The 20,393-nt window shown below is 39.1% G+C and overlaps 1 non-coding gene across 1 annotated transcript; it reads right to left on the bottom strand.

Annotated features, from left to right (window-relative positions):
* Nucleotides 1-19,660: 19,660 nt before the first annotated feature.
* Nucleotides 19,661-19,733, bottom strand: TRNAE-CUC (transfer RNA glutamic acid (anticodon CUC)). The gene has a single exon. It is a non-coding gene; the product is annotated as a tRNA-Glu (tRNA).
* Nucleotides 19,734-20,393: the final 660 nt, after the last annotated feature.

Genomic DNA, 20,393 nt, shown 5'->3' with positions numbered 1-20,393 from the left:
CAGGAAGTTCTATTGGGCAGAGCTGTTTTCACACATTCCAAAGCTCCCACCTCCCTAGCCCCCCAAGTACAATATTCACACAGAGTTCTCATTCCTGAGCTTCCCTCTTCCACATCCTGCAAAGATTTGGACATTTTTTAAAATCCCCTATTACACTTCAACTTCAGTCCAAGTAGAGACTCTGACAGCTTTATTACTACCTTATCAAGTCACTTCGTGATTTTTTTAAAAATTATTATTCTATAAAACCATTTATCCAGACTGGATTTGGTAGCTGTATGAAGCCTATTCATTTAATAGAAACTGATTTCCAGCACATGATTCCTGGCTTCCTTGCCCCCTAATATGCTCTGTACCCAGCAGTACTAATGGTAGACGTCCCTTCCAAGAAATCTTCCTTCCATCAGCCACAATCACAGACCCATCTAAAACCATGTTCAGGCATTTGCTTTATGTTTTCACAGTCACAGGAAATTACTTATTTCACTTGAGTTTCATTTCTTTCTTTTTTTCTTCTCTTTCAGGAAAAGACTGTCTACCCCAGCAATAAAGCATTTGTGTTCTCTGCAGCTAGATAATTGAAGACGAAACACCAACAGGCATATTGCTATATCAATAATGCACTGTCCTTCACCAACAAAAGGCACAGCTACTGACCCACCTCTAGTAAAATACAGGCCTTGAATTGTGTCTCCAGTGGTGAGAAGAGGTTTGTCTTAACCTTTTTGATAATGATCATTTGTGTCTGGAGTTAGGGTGCCATCTGTGGCCAGATTTGGGGCTCAATCTGTGACCAGAGCCAGGACTCATCTTTAACTACACTTAGGAAACAATATTGTGGCCAGAATCAATGCTCAACTTATATTTGATTCTGATGGCCAGAAAGTACATGAGGCCTAGGGATCAGTAGTTTTGTGTTCTAACCCTTAAGCCTAGCATGACACAGATAATAATAGCTTGGGGCAGAAATATATTGTATGACTTTCTCTTCTACCCCAAGAGTAGTACATTTGGAGGCATGCATGCTGTCCACCTCCCATGCCAGACCTACACATCATGAATCAGTCCTGGCTTTCCTTCCTGCTGTGTTCAGATGAGACCTCGAATGACTTCTCACCACAGTGCCCTATGCAGCCACTACCATTCAATCAGAATTGGCCCAAAAGATTAAATCTATTTATTATCTTTGTTCCAGAGAGATCCATGAACCGAGCAGCAGATTATGCCTGGAAAGAGGATCGTTATGGTTCTGACCATTTTTTGAGGCCACAGGAAGGGAGCAATCAACTTAAGGGTAGGACCTGAGGCAAATAAAAACATGTGTATAAGCAGTCCCCTGCAGACACAGGCAGCCTTGGCAGCAATGCAGAGAAGGCAGGAAAGTATTATTTCCAGGCCACCTGCTCTAGTCCTGTATTTGCATACTATTGGAAGTAACATGGTTTTGTGCCCATTGGATATATTTACACCTCTTTCTGCCTTTTGCTGCATGAGTCACTGAATACTTTCAGCCTCCTATTTTCTATGAACAGCCACTGAGAAATCTCCCTCCCTCAAAACAATTCAAAAGATTCAACTGACTATATCATCCCCTAGAAATGACTGACTGACAGTGGTGGCTGAGCCCACAGTGGCACCCGACTTTTCTGGGTATGTCCTTCAGTCACTGGAAAGCATCTTACTGAGTTGTGTCTTTTCAATTTTAGAACCACATATACTATAGTTACTGTCTTTACAAAGACAACTGGTCCTCAATTCTACCAAAAACTTGCATTTCATTATACTTGAGAACCAATAAGCTCTCAAACTTTCTCCAACTGCAGTTCCAAAGTATCTCAGTGCTATAGTGACCTGTAAAATTTACCTAGTCCAGCTACCCAACTATTACTTGGTCTCCCTCACAGCCTCTTCAACAAGTTGTCATTCAGTAATTATTAGATAATTTATAGAGACAAGGCCAGAGTAACCACTATTTCCAAAGGCATTCATTCCACCAACATCTTGTACTATGCCTTTCCATGTTGGCATGCCTCCCACTTCAATATATTTATTCCTTGCATTCTGCCAAAAATCTCTCTCCTGGTTCCTTCTACTCATTGGCCCTGGTTCTGCTTCATATCTTACTAAAGAAAAACACAAGAAGAGGAATCTGTTCTTCTTTCCAGCCTTTGAGATGTCTGAGAACAGTTATCATGACCATTACTGTGCCTTCCTTTTTCTAAGTAATCAAGCCCTATTTCTATAACTGTTAGCCATCAAGTCCCTTCACTATCCTAGTCAGCTTTTACTGAACATGCTTTGGTTCATCAATCTCACTCTTCAAGTTTCAGGACTAAATGTTTTAAGTTTGACTTGCATTTGTTCATGCTCAGTCGCTTCAGTTGTGTCCAACTCTTTCCAATCCTACGGACTGTAGCCCACCAGGCCCTTCTGACCATGGAATTCTCAGGCAAGAATACTGGCATGGGTTGCCATGCCCTCCTCCAGTGGATCTTCCTGAAGCAGGAACTGAACCCACGTTTCCTGTCTCTCCTGCATTGCAGGCAGTTTCTTTACCATCGAGCCACTGAGGAAACCCAAGCTGACTTGAGCATAACTGATTAAGGCAAAGCTGTTATTTTTCTTTTTCTAGATATTAAATTTCTATTGATGGTTTTTAAATTTTGCATTCCTCTTCTTTGGAAACCGTCTCATATTCTCGACTCAATGAGCTTCCCAGCCCCTTTCATTCCTCCTTCCCATCATTGCATCCAATCTATCAGGTCTTTTTTAGAAACAGTTCTTGAGTCTCTCCCTCTCTTCTATTCGAATAACTCCCACACATGATTTGGTCCTAATCACCTGACTGTGGCTCAGATCATGAACTCCTTATTGCCAAATTCAGATTTAAATTGAATAAAGTAGGGAAAACCACTAGAACATTCAGGTATGACCTAAATCAAATCCCTTATGATTATACAGTGGAAGTAAGAAATAGATTTAAGGGATTAGATCTGATAGACAGAGTGCCTGAAGAGCTATGGACGGAGGTTCATGACATCGTACAGGAGACAGGGAGCAAGACCATCCCCAAGAAAAAGAAATGCAAAAAAGCAAAATGGCTGTCTGAGGAGGCCTTACAAATAGCTGTGAAAAGAAGAGAAGTGAAAAGCAAAGGAGAAAAGGAAAGATATACCCATTTGAATGCAGAGTTCCAAAGAATAGCAAGGAGAGATAAGAAAGCCTTCCTCAGTGATTAGTGCAAAGAAATAGAGGAAAACAATAGAATAGGAAAGACTAGAGATCTCTTCAAGAAAATTAGAGATACCAAGGGAACATTTCATGCAAAGATGGGCTCAATAAAGGACAGAAATGGTATGGACCTAACAGAAGCAGCAGATATTAAGAAGAGGTGGCAAGAATACACAGAAGAACTGTACAAAAAAGATCTTCATGACTCAGATAATCATGATGGTGTGATCACTCACCTAGAGCCAGACATACTGGAATGTGAAGTCAAGTGGGCCTTAGGAAGTATCACTACAAACAAAGCTAGTGGAGGTGATGGAATTCCAGTTGACCTATTTCAAATCCTAGAAGATGATGCTGTGAAAGTGCTGCACTCAATATGTCAGCAAATTTGGAAAATTCCTCAATGGCCACAGGACTGGAAAAGGTCAGTTTTCATTCCAATCCCAAAGAAAGGCAATGCCAAAGAATGATCAAACTACTGCACAATTGCACTCATCTCACACACTAGTAAACTAATGCTCAAAATTCTCCAAGCCAGGCTTCAGCAATATGTGAACCATGAACTTCCTGATATCAAGCTGGTTTTAGAAAGGGCAGAGGAACCAGAGCTCAAATTTCCAACATCCATTGGATCATCAAAAAAGCAAGAGAGTTCCAGAAAAACATCTATTTCATCTATTTCTGCTTTATTGACTGTGCCAAAGCCTTTGACTGTGTGGATCACAATAAACTGTGGAAAATTCTGAAAGAGATGGGAATACCAGACCACCTGACCTGCCTCTTGAGAAATCTGTATGCAGGTCAGGAAGCAATAGTTAGAACTGGACCTGGAACAACAGACTGGTTCCAAATAGGGAAAGGAGTACGTCAAGGCTGTATATTGTCACCCTGATTATTTAACTTATATGCAGAGTACATCATGAGAAACGCTGGGCTGGAAGAAGCACAAGCTGGAATCAAGATTGCCAGGAGAAATATCAATAACCTCAGATGTGCAGATGACACCACCCTTATGGCACAAAGTGAAGAAGAACTAAAGAGCCTCTTGATGAAAGTGAAAGAGAAGAGTGAAAAAGTTGGCTTAAAGCTCAACATTCAGAAAACTAAGATCATGGCATCCGGTCCCATCACTTCATGGCAAATAGATGGGGAAACAGTGACTGACTTTATTCTTTTGTTCTCTAAAATCGCTGCAGATGGTTACTGCAGCCGTGAAATTAAAAGACACTTACTCCTTGGAAGGGAAGTTATGACCAACCTAGACAGCATATTAAAAAGCAGAGACATTACTTTGCCAACAAAGGTCAGTCTCATCAATGCTATGGTTTTTCCAGTATTCATGTATGGATGTGAGAGTTGGACTATAAAGAAAGCTTAGTGCCAAAGAATTGATGCTTTCGAACTGTGGTGTTAGAGAAGACTCTTGAGAGTCCCTTGGACTGCAAGGAGATCCAACCGGTCCACCTTAAAGGAGACCAGTCCTGAATATTCATTGGAAGGACTGATGTTGAAACTGAAACTCCAATACTTTGGCCACCTGATGCAAAGAGCTGACTCATTTGAAAAGACCCTGATGAAGATTGAAGACCTGGGAAAGATTGAAGGCAGGAGGAGAAGGGGACAACAGAGGATGAGATGGTTGGGTGGTATCACCAACTCAATGGAGATGAGTTTGAGTAAACTCTGGGAGTTGTTGATAGACAGGGAGGCCTGGCGTGCTGCAGTCCATGGGTTCACAAAGCTTCAGACACGACTGAGTGACTGAACTGAACTGAACTGAACACCTCTCACCAGAATTATTACAATGGTCTCCTAACTGATCTATTCTTTTTCCTATTGCAGTTCCTCCTCTGGCCTACTACCACTTCCTAATCCATCCATCACCTTGGTTGTAGTTTAGCACTATCATTCAGCCAGACTACTGGGTTCAAATCTCAGCTATACTATTTATGAGCTCTGTGAAGTTGGGGGAATCATTTAATCTCGAAGATCCTTATTTCATTCATCTATCAAATATGGCTAATAATGATATCTATCTCACAGAGTACAGTAAATGAAGTACCACATAAAAGCTAGCCCCAGGCATGGTACATAGTAAATGTATAATACATTTATTATAATGAGTTATTATCATTATATGTGTTGTTGTCACTTTGCTGATCAGAAATCCCCAGTGTTTTCCATTGCCTATAAAATGAACTGAAATATCTTTTACCTAATATCTAAAGCTATGTATAATGTAACCTCAAAGTAGTACAAATCAGCTTGATTACTTTAAAAAAAGCTGTTTGCTTCCTCACCTATAAAATGACATTCAATTATCTCAAATGTCCTTTCAGGGCCAGACATTTTGTGATTTGATCAATCTAGATATTTGGGCCCTCCTATTCGTATGTAATGTGCACTATTGTTCAGTCACTAAGTTGTGTCCGACTCTTTGCAGCCCCATGGACTGCAGCACTCCAGGCTCCCCTATTCTTCACTGTCTCCCGGAGTTTGCTCAAATTCATGTCCATAGAGTCAGTGATGCTATCTAACCATCTCATCCTCTGTCACCCCCTTCTCCTCCTGCCTTCAATCATTCCCAGCATCAGAGTCTTTTCCAGTGAGTCAGCTCTTTGTATCAGATGGCCATAATATTGGAGCTTCAGTTTCAGCATCAGTCCTCCCAAAGAATACTCAGGGTTGATTTCCTTTGGGAATGACTGGTTTAATCTTCTTGCAGTCCAAGGCACTATCAAGTGTCTTCTTCAGCACTATGTATAGCTCCTGGAAAAAAAAAAAAAAAAAAAACCTTATTTCTCTCCAGTGTTTGCTCACGCCATTTCATTCCCTTGAAATGCCTCTCCATCTTGTCCTTCAGTATGTTCAAATGCTATCTCCTCCATGAATCCTTCAATCAGAAGAGATCACTGTATCTCTTGAAACTCCTAGAACAATTAGTTTCCTTGGTTCTGTGATACTCATTACATCCTACACATCTTGTATCCCCTACCAGACTCTATAAACAGTTTGTATCTCTTTCAACTATGTATTCAGTTCATTGTATCTAACACTGTGCCTTCTACATTGTAGGATATTACAGTGCTATTGAATAAATGAAGAATAAAGCTTTACTCATATGTAACACAAAAATTTCACTGGGTTAATGTATGTACCTTCAACTGATGTTTCCCTGCCATTTGGTCTTAATAAATATCCAGAAAATTGGCAAGTACCCACCATATAACTCTGAGCACTAGCTGGGCATTCCTTATTCCTTTGGAAACCTCTAATTACAGATGGTTATAAAAAATCATTTGTGTGAGTGGCTTCTTGCATTTTATTATTGGTCCACTAAAGTTATATTCACATTCTGGCTTTGTTGCCTCTTCTCTCCTGGGATTAGATTGGCTTAAAAAAAAAAAAAAAACTCTGTGCACTGTAAGAAAAGACCAGGGACTTGGCCCAGACTTCAGGGTCTGTGCTGTACTAGGGATGGATAGTTCTGGAAAGGAATAAGGACTCCCAGCAGCCCCTAGGTCCCTTGGCACCGGTGTGATAGTCCCTCCTGTCTCTGGGGTTGTGTAGGAAAAGTCCCCTATTTTTAGGATGGGAGGACCAGAAGGATGGCAGCAATATTCCAATGGCTGGCTTGCCTTGTTTTGGAAGAAAAATTAAGCGGAGCGAAAACAGGCTTCTTCTTGCTCCCCACCCCCGCCCCACAAGAAAAAGCATTGTTTTTTAATAAAATAATTTGTTCCCTAAAAATGAATATGTCAGAATAGTTAAAGTTTAGGAACTGTAACTATAAAGTCTAGAAACAATTAAGGTCTAGAAAATTGAGTAAGAAAAGAAACAACCAAACCAAGAATGCTGAGAAAACAAGAAAGAGCAGTTCTCCCATCCATGGGATATGGCTTCCTGCTCAAGAAGATGGCCTGAGTGCTCCATGAAGACCTCCTGTGACAAACCTCTTTAGCTATGATAACAACTTCAAATATCAAAATAGTTGACGTTGATTGTGTCTCCTTCACACACAGCCCAAAGTTTCCCTTACACAAAGTTCTCTATCCCACCTGCCACCTTGTGTGACACAAACTCTCAGAAATCCCCACAATCACTTTGTCCTGCGATGATATTGAAGGCCCTGATTTCTAACTGGACACTGCAAAAAAGGGAAGGCATCTGAGAGATGGCACAAAAGAAATTACTTAAGCCATGATTTTTGTCAAAAATGAGAGACATGAACATTTGAGTTTTGAGAAAACTCATGTAACTTCCTGTGGGTAGCAATGCCCTTGCTCTCCTCCCTTATTATGAGGGGAAGTCCTCCTATCCTTATGTGGCATATCATGAGGATGGAACATCTCAGAGTTTAGGAGACCTTTCTCCTATACTCAAAATGATCAGTACAAAGCCATAATACATTTCAATATTTATCAATCAACTTTCAATCACTTTCTGCTCTTCAATGCACTTTCATATACATTTTAATTTAATTTTCAAATACAGTTTCCCCTTGACCAACTCAGAAGTTAGAGGTGTTGATCCTTCATACAGTCAAAAATCCATGTATAACTTACAGTCAGCCTTCTGTAACCCCAGTTGCACATCTGTGGATTCAACCAACCATGGATCAGACCATGTTGTACTGTAGGATTTATTATGGAAAAAAATCTATGTATAGCGGACCTGAATAGTTCAAACCTGCATTGTTCAAGAGTCAACTGGACTGCAAATAATATCCAGTCACTGTCCTGTGCACTTAACATGAATTGTATCATTTAATCCTCACATAAATCCGACAAGTTAGATACTATTATCATCCTCATTTTTGTTGTTGTTCAGTCACCCAGTTGTGTCCAACTCTTTGTGACCCCATGGACTATAGCACACCAGGCCTCCCTGTTCATCATCATCTCCCGGAGTTTGCCCAAGTTCATGACCATTGCATCAGTGATGCCATCCAGCCATCTCATCCTCTGAGAGGGGAAGAGCTACTTCATTTCTTCTATGGGATTCATGCCCATAGTAGTAGGTATAATGGTCATCTGAATCAAATTCGCCCATTCCCGTCCATTTTAGTTCACTGATTCCTAAGATGTTGATGTTTATTCTTACCATCTCCTGCTTGACCACATCCAGTTTACCTTGATTCATGGACCCAACATTCCAGGTTCTTATGCAATACTGTTCTTTGCAGCATCCAATTTTACTTTCCTCACCAGACATATCCACAACTGGGTGTCATTTCTGCTTTGGCCCAGCTGCTTCATTCTTTCTGGGGCTATTAGTAGTCATCCTCTGCTCTTCCCCAGTAACATATTGGACACCTTCCAACCTGGGGGACTCATCTTTCAGTGTCATATCTTTTTCTCTTTTTATACAGTTTATGAGGTCCTCACGGCAAGTATACTGGGGTGATCCCTCCTCCAGTGTATCACGTTTTGTCATAACTCTCCACCTCCACTATGACCCATCCATCTTGCATGGCCCAACATGGCAATTCATAGCTTCATTGAGTTATGCAAGCCCCTTCTCCATGACCAAGGCAGTGATCTGTGAAGGGGCATCCTCATTTTACAAATGTGCAAATCAAGGCACAGGGAAGTTAATCATTTTCCCAGTCAGACAGCTAATAAATCATCAAGCTGATATTCACAATGAAATCTGCCTGACCAGACTCAGTAGAGTTTAACAAATATACTATGTATATAATGTGATATATATAATCATAGTGTATTGATACTTTGAAACCTGCCCGTGAAAATTTTTGAAGCAGTTTTCAATGTCAATAAATATAGTTCTAGATCGTTATTTCAAATGCACTTTTAGTGTTTCATTGTAAGGCAGTACCAAAATTAATTTAATAACTTTTTGATATAAATTTTGGTCATGCATAATTTTTTATAATGTAAACAGTATTGTGCTGAAAACCTTGTACATCTATATCTTCATGCACGTGTATTACTATTTTTTCCAGAATAAATTCTCAGAAGCTTCATGCCAGTTTTAGGATGTGACAGGAGAGACATGCAAAATAACATTTCAAGGAAAGTCTCCAAGGGAAAGGGCCAAACCAATGGCTTTATAGAGTCAAACACAAATTCCAAAATGCAGGTGTGTCATAATGAAGAGCAAAGAGAGAAAGAACAAAAGCAAAATGGCAAAAATCAAAGAACAAGTAAGGAGAAGTTATATACAGAGTCAAGGACATAGGTGAAAAACAAAAAGCTAAAGCAAAACTAAAGGTGGGACCTATGAACATTTGAGAATGGGTAAGTAATAAAGAAGAATATTGTCTGGTGGTGGCCTTAGTGGGCAAATTGGACAGATTGACAGTGCAAAAAGAGAAATTTGGATCATAGAGTTTTTTCAGAATTTTTTAGGAGCAGAGAGAAGGGACGGGCCATGGCTTTATGTTGAGGCACCAAATCAAAGGAGAAAGAGACAGCTGATAGAGGAACTGACATGACAGCTCCAGAAGTGAGCAGCAGCAGCATCCAGTTGCTGAAGTAGAGAAATGCTCCCAGCCCTGCCAGCCTCACTGCTGAGTTCAACATGACTTTGGAGGATAGCAGTTTCAGCAAAGCTTTGAAGGCTACTGTTTTCAGTGGCCCTTGAGAGGAAGAGGAAATGATCATCAAGGTGACACAAGGAATCTAACTGCAGACAGGGCTAAAATTGGCAGAATGCATACTCCTCAAAGTGCTAGAAACAGTAACAAAGGATAGGCAATATTTGACTGACAAGTACTAGCATTTCTCTGAAATTCTTTAAATGTCAAAGGCTACGAAATGTGTCTGGATGAAGAGAAGCCTTTGGTATATGATTTTCTTCTCAAACTCTTGCAGAGAAATGAAATGCCAGATGTATTGATAAAATTGAAGAAGATAGCACATAGCAATGGGTGGGTAAGGGGAGAAATTGATGTAATAGCAGAGCAAGGAAATGCTACCATTATATGTGGTCTGTTACGCACTCACACTTCTCTTATGGAAAATGATGCCATGTGTGAGAGAAGCAGAATGTAAAGATGAAATTGGATGGTTTATATGTAGCCAGTTACATATTTTTCAGATGATATCAACCTGGCACTGTGCACAGAGGGCCAGAGAAGCTGGAGTCAGACAAAGTGAAAATTATAAATATAGAAGCCAAAGGGAAATATGCTAGTAGAAAAATTCTATAAGTGGTGAAAGCTCTTGGCAGCTACTCTGTAGCGAAAGAAGACACAGGAAGAATTTGGGAAACCAAATTAAATTTCAGAAAATAATAAAATAAATGTGGAGAGTTTGGGAATTATTAGAATGGAGACTAAGATTGAACAAGTAGTTTTGGTGGTGTACAGTCATCCTGATGGGAACCATTGAGGTGCCTATCTGGAACAATAAATTCAATATTCAGGGAGCTCACATTTCAGCAACTAGAAAAAGAAAGGCTAAGCTTGATCAGGATGGGGTTGTTAGAAGAATTAATGTAGTGAAAGACAAAATACTTGAGTTTAGACATTAGACAGACCTCAGCTTACATCTCAGTTCTGAAACTTACTACCTATTAATATATGGTCTTAGGCAAGTTATCCTCTAAGCTTTGGTTTCTTCATTTGTTAAATGGGGTGATAATGGTAGTGACCACTGAGAACTATTATGAGAAACTGATGAGATAATACACAAAATTCTGAGCGACTGAACTGACTGACCAATGCAGGAGACCCAAGAGACATGGGTTCAATCCCTGGGTCAGGAAGATCCCCTGGAGTAGAAAATGGTAACCCACTCCAGTATTCTTGTCTGGAGAATCCCCATGGACAGAGGAGCCTGGCAGGCTATAGTCCGTGTGGTCACAAAGAGTCATTATGACTGAGTGACTAAGCACAGCACAGCACCACAGTCAGGGTACAAAACTGTTGAATGGGTATTTTTATAAGAGTGGCAGTTTTTCTTTGAGAAAATATAATATTATAGAATTAATATAATTGTAAAGTTATATTTTCCTTTCCTTTAAAAAATTCCTACCAAAACTTATGGAATGCAGCAAAAGCATTTCTAAGAGGGAAGTTTATAGCTAAAAAATGTTTACATTAAGAGAAAGTAAGATCTCAAAAAAAAACAACTATTAATAGCATTACACTTCAAGGAACAGAAAGAGAACAAACTAAGTCCAATGTTAGCAGAAGGAAGGAAATAATAAAGATGAGAGCAAAAATAAATGAAATTGAAAATAGGAAAACAATAGAAACAGTTAAGAAAACTAAGACTTGATTCATTGAAAATATAAACAAAATTAACAAACTTTTAGCTAGACTAACCAAGAAAAAGAAGGACAAGACTCAAATAAATAAATGCAGAAAGGAAAGAGAATATATTACAACTGATACTAGGGAGGACTAAAAGGCCTCTTGATGAAAGTAAAAGAGGAGAGTGAAAAAGTTGGCTTAAAAAAATTTTTTTTAAAAGTTGGCTTAAAGCTCAACATTCAGAAAATGAAGATCATGGCATCTGGTCCCATCACTTCATGGGAAATAGATGGGGAAACAGTGTCAGACTTTATTTTTTTGGTCTCCAAAATCACTGCAGATGGTGACTGCAGCCATGAAATTAAAAGACGCTTACTCCTTGGAAGGAAAGTTATGACCAACCTAGATAGCATATTGAAAAGCAAAGACATTACTTTGTCAACAAAGGTCTGTCTAGTCAAGGCTATGGTTTTTCCAGTGGTCATGTATGGATGTGAGAGTTGGACTGTGAAGAAAGCTGAGTGCCAAAGAATTGATGCTTTTGAACTGTGGTGTTGGAGAAGACTCTTGAGAGTCCCTTGGACTGCAAGGAGATCCAACCAGTCCATTCTAAAGGAAATCAGTCCTGGGTGTTCACTGGAAGGAATGATGCTAAAGCTGAAACTCCAATTCTTTGGCCACCTCATGTGAAGAGTTGACTCATTTGAAAAGACTCTGATGCTGGGAGGGATTGGGGGCAGGAGGAGAAGGGGACAACAGAGGATGAGATGGCTGGATGGCATCACCGACTCGATGGACATGAGTTTGAGTGAACTCTGGGAGTTGGTGATGGACAGGGAGGCCTGGCATGCTGCGATTCATGGGGTCACCAAGAGTCGGACATTACTGAGCAACTGAACTGAACTGAACTGAATTGATACTATGGAAATACAAAGGATCATAAGAGATTACTATGAACAATTATACACCAATAAATTGGACAATCCAAAAGAAATGGATAAATTTCTAGAAATGTATAACCTACCAAGACTGAATCATAAAGAAACAGAAATTCTGAACATACCAATAATAACTAAGAAGTCTGAAACTGTAATCAAAAACCTCCCAGTAAAGAAAAGCTCATGACCAGATGGCTTCACAAGTGAACTCTACCAAACCTCTAAAGAATTAATGATCATCCTTCTCAAAATCTTCCAAAAATAAGTAGAGGGGACACCTTTCAACATATTACATGAGACCAGCATTACCTTGATACCAAAGCCAGAAAAGAACACTATGAGAGGGACTCTCCTGACAGTCCAGTGGTTAAAACTCCATGCTTCCAATGCAAAGGATACAATCCCTGGTTGGGGAATTAAGATTCCACATGCCACGTGGCATGGCCAAAAAAATTTTTAAAAACACTGTGAGAAAAGAATACTTCATCCCTGATGAATATACATGCAAAAATTTTCAACATAACACTAACAAACCAAATTCAGTGGCACATTAAAAGGATCATGCACGATGATCAAGTGGGATATATTCCTGGTATGCAAGAATGGCTCAATATACACAAATCAATAAATGTGATATATCACATTAAGAGAATAAAAAATAAAAACCATATGACAAAATTCAACATCTTTTCATGATATAAACACTCAATAGAAATTGAGACAAAAAAACAGAAAATTTATGTCCAAAAGGTAGAACAAAATGATAAGGAGTTAGAAAGCAGAAAATATTAGTGTCTTATAAAATCAATTCAGGAAATCTAATATCCAAAAAATTAATCCTTGGTCCTAAAATAGGAGAGAAACTGAAGGACAGGAAATTATCAAATGAATACCATAAGAGAATTTCCCAGTCCCAAAAAACATGAGTCTCAGATTAAAAGTGCTCACAAAGAGTCCAACATAGTGAGTGTTTAAAGACCCTAAACCTAGGTAACAGCATTGAAACTTCAGAACATCTGGGGAGGAGAAAAGTTTCTAAAAGAAACTCATACATGATTCACACAGGAAGGGTAAGGGGAATTACATTCAAAGGAATAAGAATCAAAATGGCATAGGACTCTTCCTCAAAACATTTTGTTTTGAAAATGTTAAACACACAGACTAGGGGAAAGACAAGTAGGAGGAATACCCATGTATCATTCACCTCGACTCAACCACTGCTAGTATTCTGCTAAATTTGCTTAATTTCAATAGGTAAGTAGGTAGGTATAAAATTAGGTAGGCAGGCTAATTAGCCAAGCAGGCTAAGGGAATGATCAGTCCAGATAGGAAGAAGAAAGAAAAGGACATTAAGGGAGGGAAATCTTCAGTAAAGAGGATCTTATGGTAGATGAGTTAATACAATGGAATGTTTGAGGGAGGAGAAAAGGACAGGTGTGAAGTATATTTGATGGAACAACTTGGAAAAAATTAAAGAATACTATTTACATTATTGTAATGATACAATCACTGACACCAATTGATAAGAAATAGTGATATAACTATATTCACTATAGGAAGGATCACAAAAATTATGTAAAATATATGAGAAACCTAAATCATTATCTACCACCACAGAAAATCGATAGATACTAAATTTTTTTAGTTCAGTAAGTAGCAGAGTGAGCATATTGTTTAGAAACATGGAAGTAAATAATAGAAAAAGAGCTGAAATGTTGGAACTGGTTGTTTCCAAAACATTAAAGCCAGGAGTGCACTGGAAGGGGCAAGGGACTGCAGATTTTTGTCATATATTCTTTAACTTTTTAAACTATGCAAATAAATTATTTTATTAAAAAAATAACATGCAACTTCTGCTTCTTGGAAGATGGAATAAATATATTTCCCCTTATTCCCTACACTAATTACAACTAAAAATCCTGGAAAGTACATATAAAACAAACAGGAAGATTCTCGAAGGTGGAGAGAAGGTAGACTAGCTAGGGACCTCAGGAGCTAAAGAACAACATCATGGCAAGTTCCTTGAGTTTTCTTTTGGTTCATATATCTCAGACTTGGAGATGAAGAAGCTGGCAACCCAGAAGCATGAATGAGTGTAAACAAAAAGAAAGCACAAACTGAAGCCTGCTTTCATTGGCCCAAGGACCAGGAAAGCCTACCAAGATACAAAACTTTTAGTCAATTACCACTCTGCTCCAGTCAAGCACCACAGAAAAAAATGTAGCCCTGCCCCTACCTATGCCAGCAAAGGCTGAATGAGAAGCCTAGACTTCTTACAAGGTTGTAAGGTACTGCCCCCAATCCTTCACTCTCATGGCACCAAAGAAGACCATGTAGGAACTTCCCTCATGGTCCGGTGGTTAATAATTCACCTGCCAGTGCAGGGGACATGGGTTCGATTCCTGATCCGGGAATTAGGATCCCACATGCAGTGGGGCAACTAAGCCTGTGTGCCACAACTCCTGAGCCCACGCACCACAACTACTGAAGCCTGCACATTCTAGAGCCTGTGCTCCCCAACAAGGGAAGCCACCTCATAAGAAGCCCTCACACTGCAACTGGAGAGTAGCCTCCACTTGCCACACTAGAGAAAGTCCATGCACAGCAACGAAGACCCAGCACAGCCAAAAATAAATAAATAAAAAGATCATGTAGGGAGCTGGGATTTCATTCTTGTTTGGTTGGTGATGATGCCTCCATTAGTGGTGATCACCTGAGGAGCCTGGATTTCCACATACTCCCAGCAATAACCTGTCCCTCCCCACCTCCACTGGAGTGGTGTTAGAGGAAGACTAGAGGAGAGGCAGGACTTTCACCACTGCCCAGCAGTAATGAGATCACCCCCATACTTTTAGTATGAGTGAAGGTCAGATGGGGAACAGTTAAAAGGTATGCCTAAAAAAGTTCAACTAACCCACAGAAAAGCAAATTAATTAATTAAACATAGAAATTAAAAAACAGAACAAACAGAAAATAGAAAAGTAATGTGGCAGACTTAAACCCTAACATATCAATAATCACATGAAGTGTAAATGGCCCAAATACATCAATTAAAAGAGATGAGAACAGTAGATGTAAAAATAGGACTCAATTTTACGCTGTCTATAAGAAACTCACTTCAAATATAATGATATAGACAGGTTAAAAGTTAAAGGGGAAAAAAGATGTATCATGTAAACATTAATCAAAGGAGACTAGGAATAGCTATATTAATATCAGATGACATAAACTTCAAAGCAAAGAAAATTACCAGAGACAGCAATACATAATGACAACAGGATTAACCCACCAGAAATACATAGCAAAATCAAATGTGTATTTACCAAAAAACAAAGTTGAAAAATATATGAAGCAAAAACTGATGAACTGGTTTTAAAGCTGTAAAGACAGAACTCTTTCTCTAGAGAAACAGACAAATCTACAACGCTGGTAATGGACTTCAACACTCTAGGTCTCAACAACTGATAGAAAAACTAGATAGGAAACCTATAAGGATGTAGAAATGAACAGCACAAACAACTAACAGGATCTAATGTAATATACAGAACACTATAACCAATAACAACAGATACATACACTTTTCAAGTGCCCAAGGAGCATATACCAATATAGACTATATCATGGACCATAAAACAAGACTCAACAAATTTAAAAGAAATATTGGCTCAGATGGTAAAGAATCTGTCTGCAATGCAAGAAACCTGGGTTTGATCCCTGGGTCAGAAAGATTCCCTGGAGAAGGGCATGGCAACCCACTCCAGTATTCTTGCCTGGAGAATTCCATGGACAGAGTAGCCTGGTGGTCTACAGTCCATGGGGTTGCAAAGTGTCAGACACAAAAGAGTGACTAACCTACCAAGGAAGTCATACAAGAAATAAGCAATAGAAAAATAACAGGAAAATCTTTAAACACTTGGAAACTAAATAACACACTCCCAAATAATCCATGAGTCAAAGAAGAAATCTGAGGGTATATTCAAAAATACTTTAAATGAAAATGAAAACACAACATATTAAAGTTTGTGGGACATAGCTCACAGGGAAATTTACAGCACTGAATGCATACATTACAAAAAATAAAATTCTCAAATCAATAATCTAAGCTCCTGACTCATCAAGAAAAAAAGAAAGAAAATAAAATCAAAGCAATCAGAAGGAAGGAAATAATAAAGAACAGATTCAACGAAATGGAAAACAAAGACACAATGGAGAAAATCAATTAAAAAAGAGATGGTTCTTTGGAAACAGCAATAAAGTTGACAAATTTCTAGAAAAAATGACAAAAGAGAAACCACGAATTAGCAGTATAAGGAATCAAACAAGAGATATCACTACAAACCTTGAAGACATAAGGGAACACTACAAACAACTCTACACACATAAATTCAACAACTTAGTTGATATGTGCTGATTCTTAAGAAAATACAATGCCACACAACCTCGTGTGTGCATGCACGCTAAGTCGTTTCAGTCATGTCCAACTCTTTGTGACCCTAAGGACTGCAGCCCTCCAGGCTCCTCTGTCCATGGGATTCTCCAGGCAAGAATACTGGAGTGGGTTGCCCTGCCCTCCTCCAGAGAATCTTCCCGACCCAGGGATGGAACCCACATCTCTTCAGTCTCCTGCATTGGCAGGCAGGTTCTTTACCACTAGCGCCACCTGGGAAGCCCCACCACACAACCTCATCCAATATTAAATAGATAAATTGAATAGCATTTTAACAAAATTGACTTAGTAATTTCAAAACTCCCCCACAACAAATCTCTAAACCCGGATGGTTTCACTGAATAATTATACCAAACATTTAAATAAGAATTAACACCAATCTCAGTTTACCTGGTGGCTCAGATGGTAAAGAATCTACCTGCAATGCAGGAGACCCAGGCTCCATCCCTGGGTCAGGAAGATCCCCTGGAGAAGGAAATTGCTATCCTCTCCAGTATTCTTGTCAGAGAACTCCATGGACAGAGGAGTCTGGTGGGTATAGTTCATAGGGTCGCAAAGAGTTGGACACAACTGAGCAAATAACACTTAATACACTAACACCAATATCATACAATTTCTTCCAGATAACAGAAGAAGGAACACTTCTCAACTGATTTTATAAAGCTAGTATTACCCTGATACTAGAACCAAACAAGGACAGCACAAAAAACTGTACAGATCAATTTTCATCATGAATACATGATGCAAAAATCCCTAACAAAATATTAGGAAAAATAATTCAGCAACACACAAAAATAATTATGCACCATGATCAAGTACAGTTTATATCAGGATGCAAGGCTGGTACAATATTAGGAAAAAATCAATCAATGTAATCTACTATATTAATAAGTTAAAGAAGAAAAATCACATGATCATATCAATTGATTCAAAAAGAAGCACTTGACAAAATTCAACATACATCATGATAAAAAATATTCTCAGAAAAATAGTAATAGAGAGGAACTTTTGTCAACTTGATCTAGAGCATCTACGTTAAAATCTATAGGTAACATCATATTAATACTTCATAATGAAATACTAAATGATATCCTCCTAAGATCAAGAAGGGGCTTCCCCAGTGGCTCAGCAGTAAAGAATCCACCTGTGATGCAGAAGATGCAGGAGATGCAGGTTCGATCCCTGGGTCAGGAAGATCCTCTTGAAGAGGGCCTGGCAACCCACTCCAGTATTCTTGCCTGGAGAATCCCATGGACAGAGGAGCCTGGCAGGCTACTCTGTAGGATTGCAAAGAGTCGGACACAACTGAAGCGACTGAGCACACATGCAAGATCAAGAACAATCCTAGGACTTTATCAAACTGTATCAAAATTTAAAACTTTTGCTTTGCAAAAACCCTATTAAGGAAGATGAAAAAACTGGCTACAGAGTGGGAGAAAATACTTGCAGAGTACAGTAGCCAACAAAAGACTTCTATCTAGAATATATTAAGAACTGTTAAAAACTCAAAGTAAAAAATAATACAATTTAAAAATGGGCTAAAGACATGAATAGACACTTAATTTAAGAGGATATGCGGCTGCTGCTGCTGCTAAGTTGCTTCAGTAGTGTCCGACTCTGTGCGACCCCATAGACGGCAGCCCACCAGGCACCCCCGTCCCTGGGATTCTCCGGGCAAAGAACACTGGAGTGGGTTGCCATTTCCTTCTCCAATGCATGAAAGTGAAAAGTGAAAGTGAAGTTGCTCAGTTGTGTCCAACTCCTAGTGAACCCATGGACTGCAGCCCACCAGGCTCCTCTGCCCATGGGATTTTCCAGGCAAGAGTACTGGAGTGGGTCCCATTGCCTTCTCCACTAAGAGGATATACAGATGGCAAATAAGCACATGAAAATGTATTCAACATCATTAGCCATTAGAGAACTGCGAATTAATACTCTAATGAGATATTACTACACACCTGTCACAATGGCTAAAATAAAAAATAATGACCCCAATGCAGGTGAGGATGCAGAGAAACTAGATTGCTTACATGTTGCTGGTGAGAATGCAAAATGAAACAGCCATTGTAGAAAAGAGCACTTTCTTCTAAAGAAAACATGTAATTGTCATACAACCAAGAAATTGTACTCCTGGGCATTTTCCCCAGAGAAATGAAGTCTTGGGTTGACACGAAAACCTGTACACAAATGTTTATAGCAGCCTTATTCATAATAGACAAAAACTGGAAACAATCCAGGTGTCCTTTAATAAGGGAATGGTTAAACAAACGGTGATACATCCATACCATAAAATACTACTCAGCAATAACAGGCTGAAAATATTGATATATGCAGCAACCTAGATGAATCTCCTGGGAATTATGCCGGGTGAAAAGAAAAATATCAGTCTCAAAAGTTAACATACTATATTATTCAATTTATTTAAGATTCTTGAGAACCAACAAAATTTTAGAAATGGGGGAAAGATTAGTGGTTGCCAGAGGTTAAGGAGCAGGTGGAAGCAGAAAGGTAGTGGCTGTGGCTTTAAAAGGACAAAAAGGATCCTTGTGGTGATGGAAATGTTCTGTATCTTGACTGTGTCGATGTCAAAATCCTGGTTTTGATTGTACACTATAGTTCTGCAAGATGTTACCATTGGGAGAAACCGGATAAAGGTTAGATGGGCTCTCTCTGTATGACTCCACTTTACTGACATTTTTAAGTTTTATTTTATTTGGTTGTGGTGGGTCTTAGCTGCAGCCACAGGACCTTTCATCTTTGTTGTGACATGAAGGACCTTTAGTTGCAGCACGCAAACTCATAGCTGTGGCGTGTGGGATCTAGTTCCCTGACCAGGAACCGAACCCAGGCCCCCTGCGTTGAGAGCACAGTGTCTTAGCCACTGGACCACCAGGGAAGTTCCTCTATTATTTCTTAGAACATTCATGTACATTTATCTTAGGATGAATTTTTATTAAAATAATTATTTTAATTGAGCAAAAAAAGTGAAGCAGTGGTTGACTCCAGGATAAACAGAAAGTTGTACACAGAAAGACATAATCAGCATAGTGAAACCACTACTCATCTCAACAGTAAAATCATACTTACATAGCTATAATAAGGCAAATGTTGAATATAAATTTGAACAAAGATAATTTAATTATATTGATGGTATGTGGGGAAGAGAAGATGAGCATGGAGTGATGTAAAATGCTAAATCTTCATAATTCATAATAGAATATCAGTAGAATGTTGTCTGAAGACCATATACCAAAAATAGCACTGAAAGTCTATTATTTACACAAATGAAAATACCTCAAGAAATAGTCAAGAGGTTGGTTGCAAAGGGAAGGAAGCAATGGGCAGGGGCCTGCTATCGAGAAAGCACTTTGGTACTATTTTATGTTTTACCACTGTAAATGTATTATTCTGGACTTCTCTGGTGGCTCAGATGGTAAAGACTCTGCCTGCAATGTAGGAGATCCAGGTTCGATCCCTGGGTCAGGAAGATCCCCTGGAGAAGGGAATGGCAACCCACTCCAGTATTCTTGTCTGGAGAATTCCGTGCTACAGTCCA

Source organism: Bos mutus, chromosome X (genome assembly GCF_027580195.1).
Source record: "Bos mutus isolate GX-2022 chromosome X, NWIPB_WYAK_1.1, whole genome shotgun sequence".
Classification (NCBI taxonomy): Eukaryota; Metazoa; Chordata; class Mammalia; order Artiodactyla; family Bovidae; genus Bos; species Bos mutus.
This window is presented reverse-complemented; position numbering and strand designations above follow the sequence as displayed.